The sequence below is a fragment of the Orcinus orca genome, chromosome 11, assembly GCF_937001465.1.
Source record: "Orcinus orca chromosome 11, mOrcOrc1.1, whole genome shotgun sequence".
Lineage (NCBI taxonomy): Eukaryota > Metazoa > Chordata > Mammalia > Artiodactyla > Delphinidae > Orcinus > Orcinus orca.
In genome coordinates this window covers 82,289,337-82,303,211 of record NC_064569.1, presented here as the reverse complement: position 1 = coordinate 82,303,211, position 13,875 = coordinate 82,289,337, and the positions used below count along the sequence as shown (strand labels likewise).

The 13,875-nt window shown below is 41.6% G+C and overlaps 1 protein-coding gene across 3 annotated transcripts in view; it reads right to left on the bottom strand.

The window, feature by feature from the left end:
• The window catches only part of ANO4 (anoctamin 4), a 426,079-nt gene that overhangs the window by 355,178 nt on the left and 57,026 nt on the right, over positions 1-13,875 (bottom strand). Inside the window, exon 1 of one of the 3 annotated variants that reach the window (XM_004269479.4) lies at positions 4,781-5,239. The exons of 1 other annotated variant lie outside the window; for it this stretch is intronic. The gene's annotated coding sequence lies outside the window, so the exon portion shown is untranslated. Of the gene's footprint in view, positions 1-4,780; positions 5,240-13,875 lie in introns of those variants that run through there. One more of the 3 variants, XM_004269481.3, reaches the window with a different exon arrangement.

The following is a 13,875-nucleotide window of genomic DNA, read 5'->3' as shown; positions in this document are numbered from 1 at the left end:
CATCTAGATCAATTGCCTTAGAAATTACCCATCTAGTAAAAAGACAGAGCTGGAACAACAGTTCATGATTTTTAGTGGTTGGGGGAGCCCTCAGATTACCTGGTGCACCAAGCCCAATGTAGCAGATATGACTTTGAATCTGACAGCCAGTTAGTGGCTGGGGACACACTGGCACCCGGGGTCCTGAAGACATCCTGCTGTGACTGGCCGTGGCCTCCAGACACTCATTCCCTCTGACACTCACAGGAGGTCTCCAGTGGGAGACCAACAGGAAAAATGTAAGTGAATTCCTGCTGTATTACAATATGTCTGCTTCCTATAAGAATGACTGCAAGCCAAAAGGTCACTCAGCAGATGCCTAATTAAGGGTCAAAGATTTCTATGACAGAACAGGCCCACAAAATCTGTCATTACGTGTTTTTAACAATTTCTTGGCTCTTCAGACTTAAGGGCCAACAGCCTGACTGGAGAATTAAATGCTAAGTATAGGGAGGAATTTTCCCCTTTCGTCTTACTTACGTTATTTTGGGGCTGTGATTTGATTCTCCTCCAAAATTCTGCCAACTCCCTTTACCACCCAAGAGATATAACTTGCACATAAACATTTATGACAGTCTGGGTAGATTATTATGCTCCTAAGGACATGCTTTTTTTCTGCGAAGCTGGTCTGGTGACTACAGTCCTAAATGAATTCTGTAGGGAGACGCATTTCAAAAATGCAGTCTTCAACAGCTCATGAAGAACTTCTCCTCTTTTATACAATCTGTCTGAGTTGCCAATTGAATAGCAAGTTCCTTTCAAAGTAGATCACCATAGCTGGTGTTGGAAGTGGTTTTGAATCTCAGTTAAAGCATGGTTCTCCCTCTAAGCAGCTTTATGGGGGAGGTGTATGTTCTCTCTACTCCGTGAAAAAAAAGGCTCATGGAGAGGTGGTAAAGGGAATATATCGCCTTAATTATATTGTAAAAAGCCACAGGAAAATTCAGCCAACATCCTTAATGACATGGTTCATTCAATTGCCAAAGAAAGGCTGTATCACATAATCAAGTGGTTTCATTTTGTATCATCCATAAACTCCCCCCTCTTTATAGGAAGACCTTTTAAATAGTAAACATTTCAAGATTTGAGGTCAGTCCAACCTAGACAAATCTAGAATGTCATTAATTAAAATGTAAACTGATTCTATTTCTGGTCCTGGTAATCAACTATGGAAAATAGTTTCAATGAGAAGAATGCCTGCAGACATATGAGGTTATATTTATATTAACAGGGACAATTTCTTCTCTCAGTTACATGATTACAGGTTGAGCACTAGAGTTTTGGTTACTAAAAGAGAAGGTGTTGGGACTTCCCTGGTGGCACAGCGGTTAAGAATCTGCCTGCCAATGCAGGGGACACGGGTTCAAGCCCTGGTCCGGGAGGATCCCACATGCCACGGAGCAACTAAGCCCATGCGCCACAACTACTGAGCCTGTGTGCCACAACTACTGAAGCCCACATGCCTAGAGCCCGTGCTCTGCAACAAAAGAAGCCACCACAATGAGAAGCCTGCGCACCGCAACGAAGAGTAGCCCCCGCTCACTGCAAGTAGGGAAAGCCAGCGCACAGCAATGAAGACCCAACGCAGCCAAAAATAAAATAAATTTATAAAAATAAAAAAGAGAAGGTGTTAACCAACTCTTGATTAATCCAACGATCTTCACTGAGTTTATATGTGTACACAAATGCCTATTCATTCATAGAAATATAAATAAAGCGGAACTGGGAAAAAGTAGAAAGGAAGATAATGGAGAATTCTGAATACTGGTTCAGAATATAAACTACAGGTTTCAAATTATTAAATAGAATAACATCAAAAGAAACTGTAAAAGCACTGTTTTAATGATAGATGTAATTAAGAAATGTGAAAAGGGACTTCCCTGGTGGTGCAATGGTTAAGGATCTGCCTGCCAATGCAGGGGACATGGGTTCGATCCCTGGTCCAGGAAGATCCCACATGCCGTGGAGCAACTTAGCCCATGCGCCACAACTACTGAGCCCACGTGCCACAACTACTGAAGCCCACACGCCTAGAGCCCGTGCTCCGCAACAAGAGAAGCCACGGCAATGAGAAGCCCGCGCACAGCAACGAAGAGTAGCCCCCAGTCGCCGCAACTAGAGAAAGCCCGTGCACAGCAAGGAAGACCCAACGCAGCCAAAAATTAAAAAAAAAAAGAAATGTGAAAAATGAGTAACTGCATCTACAACTATCTAGGTATTTCTAGACCCATTTCAAATAAGTACAACTTGCTAGGGTTGCAAGCAAAATTGGTTACAAGGCACAGCAGCTAAATAAACACACACACAAAACGCAAAAAATGTTGCAGTGACTTCATCACATCAAGAGGCTAAGAGTTACTGGCTCCACTCAGCACAGCTTTTACGGATATTTTCTGCAGTGACTGTGTATGCTGCCTTCAGAGGCTCTACAAAGGAATTAACCTGACACCATGTTGTGAGACAAGCAAATGCTAAAGAATGCACTCTCCCAATTCAAAGAAATTCCCAAAGGCGGTTATCTGGAGGGGGTGGAGGGAAAATCGGGGAAATCCCTACCAAGAGGGGCGGGGGGTGGGGGGAGCTAGCTAGAGAATGCAAAGCAGTATCTCAAATTTTTCTCCTCTCTAAATGAGCACGCTACAACTATTGAAAATAGGTACACTTAACAGTCACAAGTAAACAGTACCTTTGTGTATATGCTTGCATGTATACAATTCTGATTGCATGGGTGAATGTTCTGCTCAGTAAAATAAAGGAAGCCCACTGAATTTCCTCTCTCAAAGCTAAAGTTGCTACTAATTAAAACAAAATATTTTCTAAAGGCATCTGAAATGGCCTGCAGTGTGAAATGCGGAGTCTATTTCCATGACACCCAAGCTGACTCTAACTCTTTCCATCTTGATGAATTCGTCAAGTTGAGTTGCCAAGCACCTGATAAAAATCCTTGCGATTGGAGGAAAGGAATTAATCAAAGAAAACACCAGTAGAAATGAAAGTAAACAACGAAACATTAGAATCAAAGGAAGCAGAGAAGTCAGCCAGTCAGATGACAACACTGCTCCCAGCCATAACTGAGTGTAGGGAAGTGTCGATATTAGAACAGCTAATCCAAACAATGATGAAAGTACTTCAGACATTATTTAATGATTCAGAGTTTACAATATGCAAGGATCCTAATTTTTGGCTGTTGCTGTTGCTGTTAACCTATTTGCTGGTTTCACTCTGTAGCTGGGTGATAATGTAAACATCTCCAATTCTTGTTCTTTGTTTTAATGTATGCTTTCATGCATTTAAAGAACCCTCCACCCAAAACAACCAAATTATCTACTTTGGACCCAGGGAACAGGATAAAAGCATATGCCTGATGTCATCACCACTATTTTGAGAAAAATCCACACAGTGGAAACAAAAGTAGTAAGAAAGAGCAAGACAGTTAAGGAACTTTACATTCCAAACTCCCAGTCAACAGGGAGAAAGACCAGAAATTTCACTCCACATTTTACCCTCCCTGGAGTTAAATGGACCACATTTAACTGGAAAATCCACACAAAATCAAATAAAATAACCCATCTCCAGTCCAAGACCGGAAAATAACCAAGCAGAATTAGAACTGTGAAGCTTATTCTGTAGAAAGCTACGTTGACCAAAATAATCCAACACACCTGCTACCAAAAAAAAAAAAAGGAAAAGGAAAATAAAGACATCTCCCTGTGAAAAGAGACTCTCCTTCAACCCCAGGTTTCACAGAGTGAGAACTATACTAAAATGTTCTTGACTTGTTTCCTTTGGGCTTCAAGGGGCAGCCAGTAATTGAAGTTGTCGTGCTCTCTGCAGCACGCCTCGGGAGACCAGGTGAAAAATTAGAACACGAGTCTAAGAGTAAATGCCCTGGAACAAACAGTCTGCCTGATGTCACCGCAACATGCATGTTCTTCCTCTGAAACCTGCTTATTTTCTCTTAGGAAAGTCTAACCATTCCAACAGTCTCAAAGCCTTTTATCTCCCAGAAGGAGGATTGAAACTATGTTGTCAACTCAAAAACGTGCCCTCTCATCGCTGCCCTACCACCCTCTGAAGAGGATGGAAGACACAGTTTGCAGAACAGGCACCCTGAGATTCCAAAGGGAAAGAAGCAATGAGGTCATGCAGTCTACTCTGCCAGCCAGCGCAGGGTTCCTCCCGCAGCCACAAATGCTACTGCCCAAGTTGTAAAGCCCACAAGAAAGATACAGGGCCATTCTGGACCCACAGGCAGGTGCTTGAAGGCGCCACTGCCCACAGCCGACTCCGACATAACTCACACGCATGCTGTCTTCACCGGCAAAGATGAAATAGTTTGCTAGGTGGGCCGATCAGCCCGGCCCTTCCGGATTCTGAGAAGTGCACCTCAGCACGCCGAGGATTCATCTTGCCCAAATTTGTCAATCACCCTCCACAGAGCACCTGCACACTGCTGCAGTTTACCATCGTGCACACATTTCCCTACCCGCCGCTTCAAGGACAAAGAGAGAGCGCTTATGCTTCCATCACAGGCGAGGAGCTCAGGTTTATGGAAACAATAAAATAAAATGAAAAGACAATCCAGACACATGGCCCCCGGCATTTTCGTTAGCTGGATCACCCCAGACGTGGACCCAGGAAAACAGGAGAAACGCAGAGAGAAGGTCACTAAGCGTAGCTGGGAAGAGAGCTAGCGTTCACTTCACTGCAGCAGGGCTGCTCATTGAATGCAAGCACTTACCATAAAAATAGAAAGAGTCAACAGAAGGAGAAGGGATCCTTCCTCAGTGTCGTAGGCAGAAAGAAATCCACCGCGGAGCTCCAGACACGGGATGAAGCCAACAAAGTGATGAAAGACGGTAAAACCAACACACACAAGTCCTTCTCAGCCTCCCCTCGGGCCCACATGCAGTTGTTTGTGCTGTGAAAACCCTGAGAAGTCGGGAACAGGACTCTCCCGGCAAGCCTGAACGCAAGCAGCCTGGTGGATTTCAGAGCTTCACGCCCAGGGCTCTCCTCCCCCGGGGGGGCAGGGGCAGCATCACTGGGGGAGGCTGGGCACCAGGCAGGGGTCGGGAAGGTGAGAAGAGGGCTGGAAAGGAGCCTCTTTGGAGTGTGAGGAACTGCCAGCGAGAATATCAGTATTCCCTATCAGTTACTGCCAGCGACCAATCAGCCCAGCCCAGGGGCCGTGTCAGTGTGACAAGAGAGCAGCAGATGACAGCCGGTTCTCAGAGAGGCAGGACAGCCCCCTGCCTCCACCGGAGTTTGGCAGGATTGGCAGCTTACCCTCCTCTGCCCAGCTGCTGATAATATTTGCTTTGTTATTAAAAATAAGACCCAAAGCCCCACAGTTATACCAACCACTCAGGAAGTTTCCTAAGCATCCCACCGCATCTCTGCAAGAAGCCGGACTCGAAACCCATCTTAAATGATTATCTAATGGCATTTCACAGACCAGACAGCCCTGATGATGTGCGCAGAGAGGTCACCACGAGTACAAAAATGACGCTTTGGACGTGGGCTGCTTTATGCCCAAGGCACAGGATGAAATACCAGGGACCGGGATCCCTGTTTCACAGGTGAGACATTTAGACAGAAAAGGGTTAAAGGTCTCTCTGAAATCTGTCGCTCAGTTTCAGTATATTTTCTTGTATAATTTATGTATAGAAGTACTTGTTAGAGACAGTTTATAAAGATAGTAACATTTGTTTTTGAGGTTTCTTATATCACCCATAAGACAGAATATGTGGACTTGGGTAAAAATCCCAGTATAATAATTCACAGGCACACTGAAGTTTGAAAAACTCTGAGCTAGACTAATGAAAGCGGCAAATTCTTTAGTAGTGACTAAGCAGAGAATATTATACTTTTCCTGCCTGCCTTTCTCCCCATTCTATTTTAATATTGAACCTGTAACCTCATTATGTATGTATTAATTTGGTTTTAGCTGTGATGATTAAATTAAATACAGGAGTAGGTTCTAGAGTTAATGCCAGTTGAATTGGATTTCACAGTAAAACTTCAGAACTGTGTACCTTGGGGAGATTGTCTTGGGTCATCTTTTGATCTTTGCAAGAAATATGAACTCCTTGTGCTAGCCAAGAGTTAATAGGAAGACACAAATGTCCCTGGGTTTGTTTGTTTTTCAGGTGGCTTACATGATAGAGTCCTTAATTTTAGTTCTGCTTTAACCTACATGTTGAAGGATCATTTGGAAATTTTGCAGCAATCTCTACCCAGAGGCAAGCTAACTTTGGGGAGCCTGAATTCTGCGAAGTAAAACGAAGGGCTAAGTTCCAAGGAAGAAGTTAACTCACTACCCAAATGAGTTACAGCAGGAGGCCGTAAAAATGTTCCACATCAAAGATGAACAGAATAAAATGAAATTTTTGAAATGAAAAAAGGACGGTTTTGTCAGGTTCATCCTATGTATATTAAACAAGGAAGACCTGGGAGATTAAGTCTCAAATTCTGTTGTGTTATCCACTTCAGTTCAACTCCAATCAGCAAACCTTTAACCACAGCCAACCATGTGCTGGTAGCACAGAAATAAAAGGGGCAGGCCCTGCCTTCAAGAAGTTTATAGTTTCATGGACAAAATTAAATCTTCTTTTCAAAATTTCAACACTGCAAATCTTGCCAAGACAGAAAATGTTCTACTATTTTAATGTCCCTCAGATAAAACCAAGCCATGAAGTTGGATTTTGGACTCAAAGTTCTAAATTAGCCCTATCAGGTGTTTTCCATAACCAAAACCATTTGAGAAATAAAAATGCACAATTTATTTTTTTAATTAATTAAAACATGAAAAGGTTTTTTAACTGAATGTTTGCTTTTATCAGCATCAATAGTTTCTGATGCTGCAAAAACATGGGCAGCATAACAAAGAATATATTTAATAAGGGAATAGTATTTAAAGCTCCCAAAGTAATTGAGATTAATACTGTTTATGGAACAGGTTCAATACCTTGAATACATAGGGTTATAATGCAGCATGAAAATGGTAAAACTACAGAAGTACAAATTACTTAGTTGATTAAATAATTGCATATCTATATAACAATCGGGTCAATGAAAACAAGTATTCAAGTCACTTGCTGAAATGCAATTAATTTTTAAAATTTGCCCACTTCACTCCTCCCTCCTCAAAATATAGAAATACCTCCCATTTCAGGTAGCAACAATTTTTTAAGTTGCAAAATATTTATCCAAGTCAATTAAACATGGACAATTTCAGGGCCTGTATCTTGCTCACTGGAGTAACAACAGTACTAAAATATTTGTTAGATGGCCATTTCAATGGTCAAGAGAATCCGGCTAAAATTCTACAACAATATGATTTAATGCCTTTTTTTTTTTTTAAGACTACAAGGTAATTTGAATTATGTACCTACACCTGTCATTTGTTTGGAAAAGAAAAAAAGATAGCTCTTTCAGGAAATTTGCTTCTGAGTAGCATGCTGACAGAGCTGTATAAAGTCTGAAAGCCAAGGATTCTTAAAGCTCCGTCTTTCAACACTGAAAATGGACTCTACTCTGTAACCAGCCCGAAGAGAAAAAGTAAAAACATACCTATTTTCTAGATCACCAAGGAGGTAAATGGCTGTGTAATTCCATTTTTGACATCAGACACTTAACAGGAGGCATGAGAATCAAGAGTTTTCTTTTTTATTGAGTTATAATTGATTTACAATATTCTATTAGTTTCAGTTGTACAACAGTGATTCAAAACTTTTGTAGAGGGCTTCCCTGGTGGCACAGTGGTTAAGAATCTGCCTGCCAATGCAGGGGACACGGGTTTGAGCCCTGGTCTGGGAAGATCCACATGCCACTAAGCAACTAAGCCCAGGCAACTACTGAGCCTGGGCTCTAGAGCCCATGAGCCACAACTACTGAAGCCCATGCTCCACAACAAGAGAAGCCACCGCAATGAGAAGCCCGTGCACCACAGTGAAGAGTAGCCCCCGCTCGCTGCAACCAGAGAGAGCCTGTGCACAGCAACAAAGACCCAACACAGCCATAAATAAATAAAAAATTTTTTAAAAACCCCAAAATTTTTGTAGATTATACTCCATTTAACGTTATAAAATATTGGCTATGTTCCCTTTGCTCTACAATATATCCTTGTAGCTTATTTTATACATAGGAGTTTGTACCTCTTAGTCTCCTACCCCTATCTTGCTCCTCTCCTCTTCCCTCTTCTCACTGGTAACTACTAGTTTATTCTCTCTATCTGTGAGTCTGTTTCTGTTTTGTTATATTCATTCATTTCACTTTTTACATTCTACATATAAGTGATAACATACAGTATTTGATCTCTCTCTGTCTGGCTTATTTCACTAAGCATAACACCCAGGCCATCTACAGATTCAATGCAATCCCTATCAAACTACCAGAGAAATTTTTCACCGAACTACAACAATTAATTCTAAAATTTGTACGGAAACACAATAGTCCTTGAATAGCCAAAGTAATCCTGAGAAAGAAGAACAGAGCTGGTGGTATCACGTTCCCTGACTTCAGACTATAATTCAAAGCTACTGTAATCAAAATACTATGGCACTGGCATCTGTGGTACAGACACACAGATCAATAGAACAGAAGGAATTTTAAACAACATTCTGCCAATCAATGGTTTTGAAAACTAAGTTATAATCTCCCTAAAGGAAAAAGCCTGCGTCTATTTTGCCTAACTTCTGTAAACTGGTGTCTAAAGGAGCTAATATTTACTGAACCCTCATTTGTGCCAGACTTAATTCCAGTGGCTTCACACCTCTTTTAGTCTTCACAACACTCATAGGACATGAGTATCATCTTCACTGAAGTAACTGGGGTGCAGGGAGTTGAAAGCTTTCCCAGGTGGCAACGCCAGTATATGAACCAACAGAATAGCCTCAAAATGCTGCTTCTCTTTCATGGAAACATTGATCTGAACATGGAAGACTCCCCTGCAGATGTTTTTGACTGAATGTAGAGATTATTTTGGGACCCTTCTCACAGTGTTACATGAATTTGGGTGAAATAGAAATGAAATGAATCCAAGCTAAAGCAGAAAAACCCATTTTACTTCAGAGATTAAATGTAACCCTACTTTGCAACAGAAATAAATTCCTGATGCTTATAATTTAAAGAGCAAGCAATCTGTATTTGTTGACTTTTTTTTTTTTCTAACTCTTGACCCCACATTACATTTTTAAAGCCAGGATGAGTAGTCCTCAATTAATAAAAAAGTAGAAGGAAAGAATATTTTAGAAATGTGTGGGATCTGACATAAATATTATAGTCCTTTATCTAATACCTAAATTCTCCTTCAGCATTCAGCAGGAGGCCAGAAACAGAGAATAGGTTGCTCTGCTAATGTTTCCCTACCAGAGGTCACTGGCTGAGAATGATTTCCCTAAAGTGCTTAGTAGGAGGGCTTTCAAATAGGCAACAACAGTTCCAAATACATAAAAGGTAAGTAATCTGCAGGACATAAATATTATCATGCCTCCAACTCTTCAAAAATTTGATTGCACTCAGCATTTCTCTGCCAGAAGATTCCTATGGGATCAAAGATCAAATCATATAGAAAGGATCTATAAGATCACAGACCTATAACATTTTCTCCTTTTTTGAGGATGAAAAAAAATAAATCAATGGCTGCCTGGAAGAGTCAGGGAGAACTGGGCTGAGTCTAGGGAGGCCAAAATAAAGAGCGTATGTATGTGTACAAATGTAACACTAGTGTGTATGTCCAAAATCCAATCAGTGTGTCTTCATATCCAATCAGTCCTTCAGTCCCAGTGTCACATTTCCTCTCAACACATAATTAGGGATTACAACCAATTCAGGGCTTTATTCTTTCTCCTTCACTACTACAATAGTTTCTAACCTTTCCTCTGTTCCAGTCCCATCTCCCTTTGCCAATAGCACTTGCTTTCTAAGACAAAGAAAATAGAATTATGTCATCCCCTTGCTAGTAAACTTGGGATGGTCAAGCCAAATACAGCACCACCTGAGCCTGGCATTCAAGGCCCTCTGCAATCAGACCTCAGTCTACCAGCTTCCTTTCCCACTATGATATCCTATATATTTCATGCCGCAGATATACCTGATTACTTACTATTCCTCAGAGCCATCATACTCTTTTATTATAGTATTCTTATCTGTTTTTCCTAGAATAACCTTCCTTGCTTCTCTCCCCAGAGAAACCCTAATATTCATCCTTCAAGGCCTAGTTTACTGTCATCTTCTTGGTGAGGTCTTCCCCAAATTCCTAAAAGTGACTTAATTACTTTTTCCATAGCGTTTTTTCTAGTCTTGTATCATAGGGCAAGTAACACTGTGCTAAATTAGTACCTTTCAACTTATTTTATTGGGATCCTTTGGCAGTCCCAGTGTCTGGCACACAATAGAAGCTCAATAAACTCATGAGAGTGAGTCCATCTTTTATGCCTCATCTTCACAGCCAAAAGTGCTTTGAAAAAAAAGTACACATTTGTTTTCTGGAAGTCTGAAGGACTACAAGCTTATGAGCCATATTTATCTCCTCCTTAATCAGGAGTTTCTGTGGTTTAAGGAAAGGGCCCTGGATTAGAATCAGAAGAGCCAAGTCCCAGTCCTGTCCCATGTCACCTCAGGTCATCTCTTAACCTAAAGAAAAATAAAACATGTCCTGCTTACCTTTGAGGGTTCTTCTGAGCCACAAATAAGGAACTGCACAGTAAAGTACTTACGAACTATAAAGTATGTGATAGTAGGTATAGTTATTGCCACTGCTGTCATCATCGTTTGATCACTGTTGTTAATATCCCAAAGCCCAGGTATCACAGGGAAGCCAGCCTAGGAGGCCAATGACTCAGCACTTAATCACTCCAAGTGCCTTGCTCCGATTCTGTGGGTCTGCAGTTAGGGTGCAGTGGAAGAGTCAGACAGCCCTGACTCGGGCCCTCGCTCTGTAGATCTGGTCTCGGACACCCAGTTCCCTCATCTAGGAAATGGGTATATTTACAGCAAGGTAGGTGTAACAACACCTACCTTGTTAGGTGGGGTATATATCTATATGTAGTAAATATACACCTATTTCATTTCTAAGTCTCTAATAAGCCTTCCGTGACTAGTTGGAACAAGGTAGCCATTTCTCCCTCACTCTACAATATCTACATACAGTCCAACCATTGCCCTCTGTTTCTCAAACTTGCAGAGCTCATTCCCACCCCAGGGACTGTGTGTGTGTTTCCTCTGCCCCATCCTTTTCCTTAGATCCCGGCATGGCTCCTTAGCAAGGCTTCCCTGACCCTGTCAATCATTTTCTCAGCACATGACTCTCTTCACTCTTCTTGCAACATTTACCTCCATCTTATTTATTTGATTGCCTATTTGTCCTCTGCAGTATAACATATGCTCCTCTCCAGCAAGCACTGTTCTTGTGCTTCTCATTCTGTCCCCAGAGCCTAACAGAGTGTCCAGAACATAATATACACTCAGCATCCATTTCTTGAATATTTACAGCATGACCAATGTTTGTACAACTGTTCCCAAGTTTCTCTACATCTAGACAAAATTCCAATTATCTTGACTCTTGAAGGGGAATGAAATCTTTGAGGTCACTTAATATGCTATTCAGGGCAGTACCACAACGTTCAAGTTTATTATAGGCATTTAATAATGTGTCACACTCATTAACAGGCATTAAAACACTATCCAGGGACAAGGGGTACCTACCAGTAATATGCAACTCCTGCCTCTATTAGAAATAGGCACTTACCAAAATCAGCATACTGATCCTCATTTGTGTACCTGGGACTGAAACACTGAGCAAAAAATGTAAAATTATGTTTATCTTATAAATCAGGAGGTTTACTGGATCCTTATTTCACGTTCTCCTTCCTTTATTTTATATTAAAATTGCTCTGGTCCAAGCTGATCCCAAGAAGAAATTGACAAGGTCCTTGGTTTCTGAAGCACCAACTAGAACAAATGGTTTCAGAATATCAGAAGCCCGGGAATCTAGACAATTTCTCTCTCCTCCCAAGAAGCTGTCTGGAAAGGCAAAATACAGAAATCCTCCCAAGTCTGACCATATCATCCCTGTTTCCGATTAGCCTGGCCCAAGAGGAGGCCTAATAAATAAATACCCATGGCAATCATGCATAATATACGAAGGATATTTTCCAATGGTCATCTGGAAGGACATAGTTTTCAATTAGAGTATTTTTAATTAGCAATAATATGCCAGTCTATCAAAGAAGCATATGAATTTGTCATTGGCAGGAAACAGGAAGCAGGTAGTTTTTGTTTTGTTTTGTTTTAAAGGAACAAACATCCTAGACCCAATACCAAATACATCTTTTATCTCCCAAATCTTCCTCTAGCTTTCCTTTTCTCCACTTAAGAGCATCACTATCTACTCTGTTGCCCAAGGAAAATAACATTTATTGAACTCTTATGTGCAAGACTATTCTGGCCACTTTATAGGGTACCTAGAAATCTCAGCGTCATCCTTGCTTGACTCATCTTGTCCATATCACCTCCCGAACACTTCTTTCCTCCATCATCTTCCCACTGCCACTACCCTAGCCTAGCTACAAACTCTCCCTGCAGCTAATGTGATAGTCCCAGAAGCAGTTTCCCTGCCTTGCATCTCCCTCTGTCCAATCCATCCTTTGCAGCCACCTGAGGACTTTTAAGTGAAAACACCAGCCTGCCCTCTCCCACTGAAACCTCTTCTCTGCTTCATCACCATGTGCAGGATGAAGTGCACTCCTTCCTTTATCACATGAGAGCCCCCCAGGACTCTTCAACCTTTCCTCCTCTATCACTCCCCACTTGCATCTTCCCATTTACCAATGCCCTAATACTCAGTTCCGGAATTCACCAAGCTGGTTAAAATGTCAGGGTCCTGGCCCAAGCTTTTCCCATTGCTTAGAATTTCTCAGCCCAGCTCCCTTCTTCCTCAACTATTACTTATTCTCCAAGACCCAGACCAAGCCTCTCCCTCCTCTTCCAGGCATTTCCTGACACTCACTCCCTACCCTCTAATAGAGTTCATCATCCTCAAGTTATGGCATGGATCACACAGTATTAATAACGTCTTATTATCTGATTCCTTCAGGAAAGTACTAGTCCTGAGCTTTATTCATCTTTGCATCCCCAGAGAGGAACCCTCCCTGGAGACACTCACATAAATGGTTATAGAAAGACTGAGCTTCCTTGTATGTCTGATGCTCTTACTAGACTGTTCCCTGAGGGATGGAGAGTATCTTACCTATCTTTCTAACCTCTCTGCTTATTGCAATGCCTGGCATCGATGGATACTCAGTGCATATTTATGGAATTGTTTGAATACTATTGGCCAAAACCCCCTTCAGTTCAAAGAATTTAAAAATCCCTCTGAGCTGATTTCTAATTAGCTCATTTTTTTTAAAGTTTAAATATAAAAATTCTCCTTCTTGAAATTATAAAACACCACAGGCATTAATTTACTCCAAAGATTCAACCTCTGGAACTCCTGGCTCTTAATGGTAACTCAACTAATTGGGGCATCTTAGGGATAATAAAGCATTCCAAACATCCCTTCTTCTTTGAGTTGTCAGTCAGAGGAAAGGTTATTGATTCTCTTAGGCAGAAGGGGCTTCTTTGAGAGATTTCACTAGCATTTAAGTTTGGAGGGGAAAGAGCCCTGTCTGCCTGAGTGTTGAGACTAGGATTGCTGACATTCCTTAGAAGCCCAGTGCCCCACCCAACACACAGGCACACTTACAAGAAGGGCTCTGGTTTGATGAAGTAGGCCAAGACCTGGGGCTTGCAATGGACCCTCCACACCAGCCAGAGAATTATTCAATTTCTTCA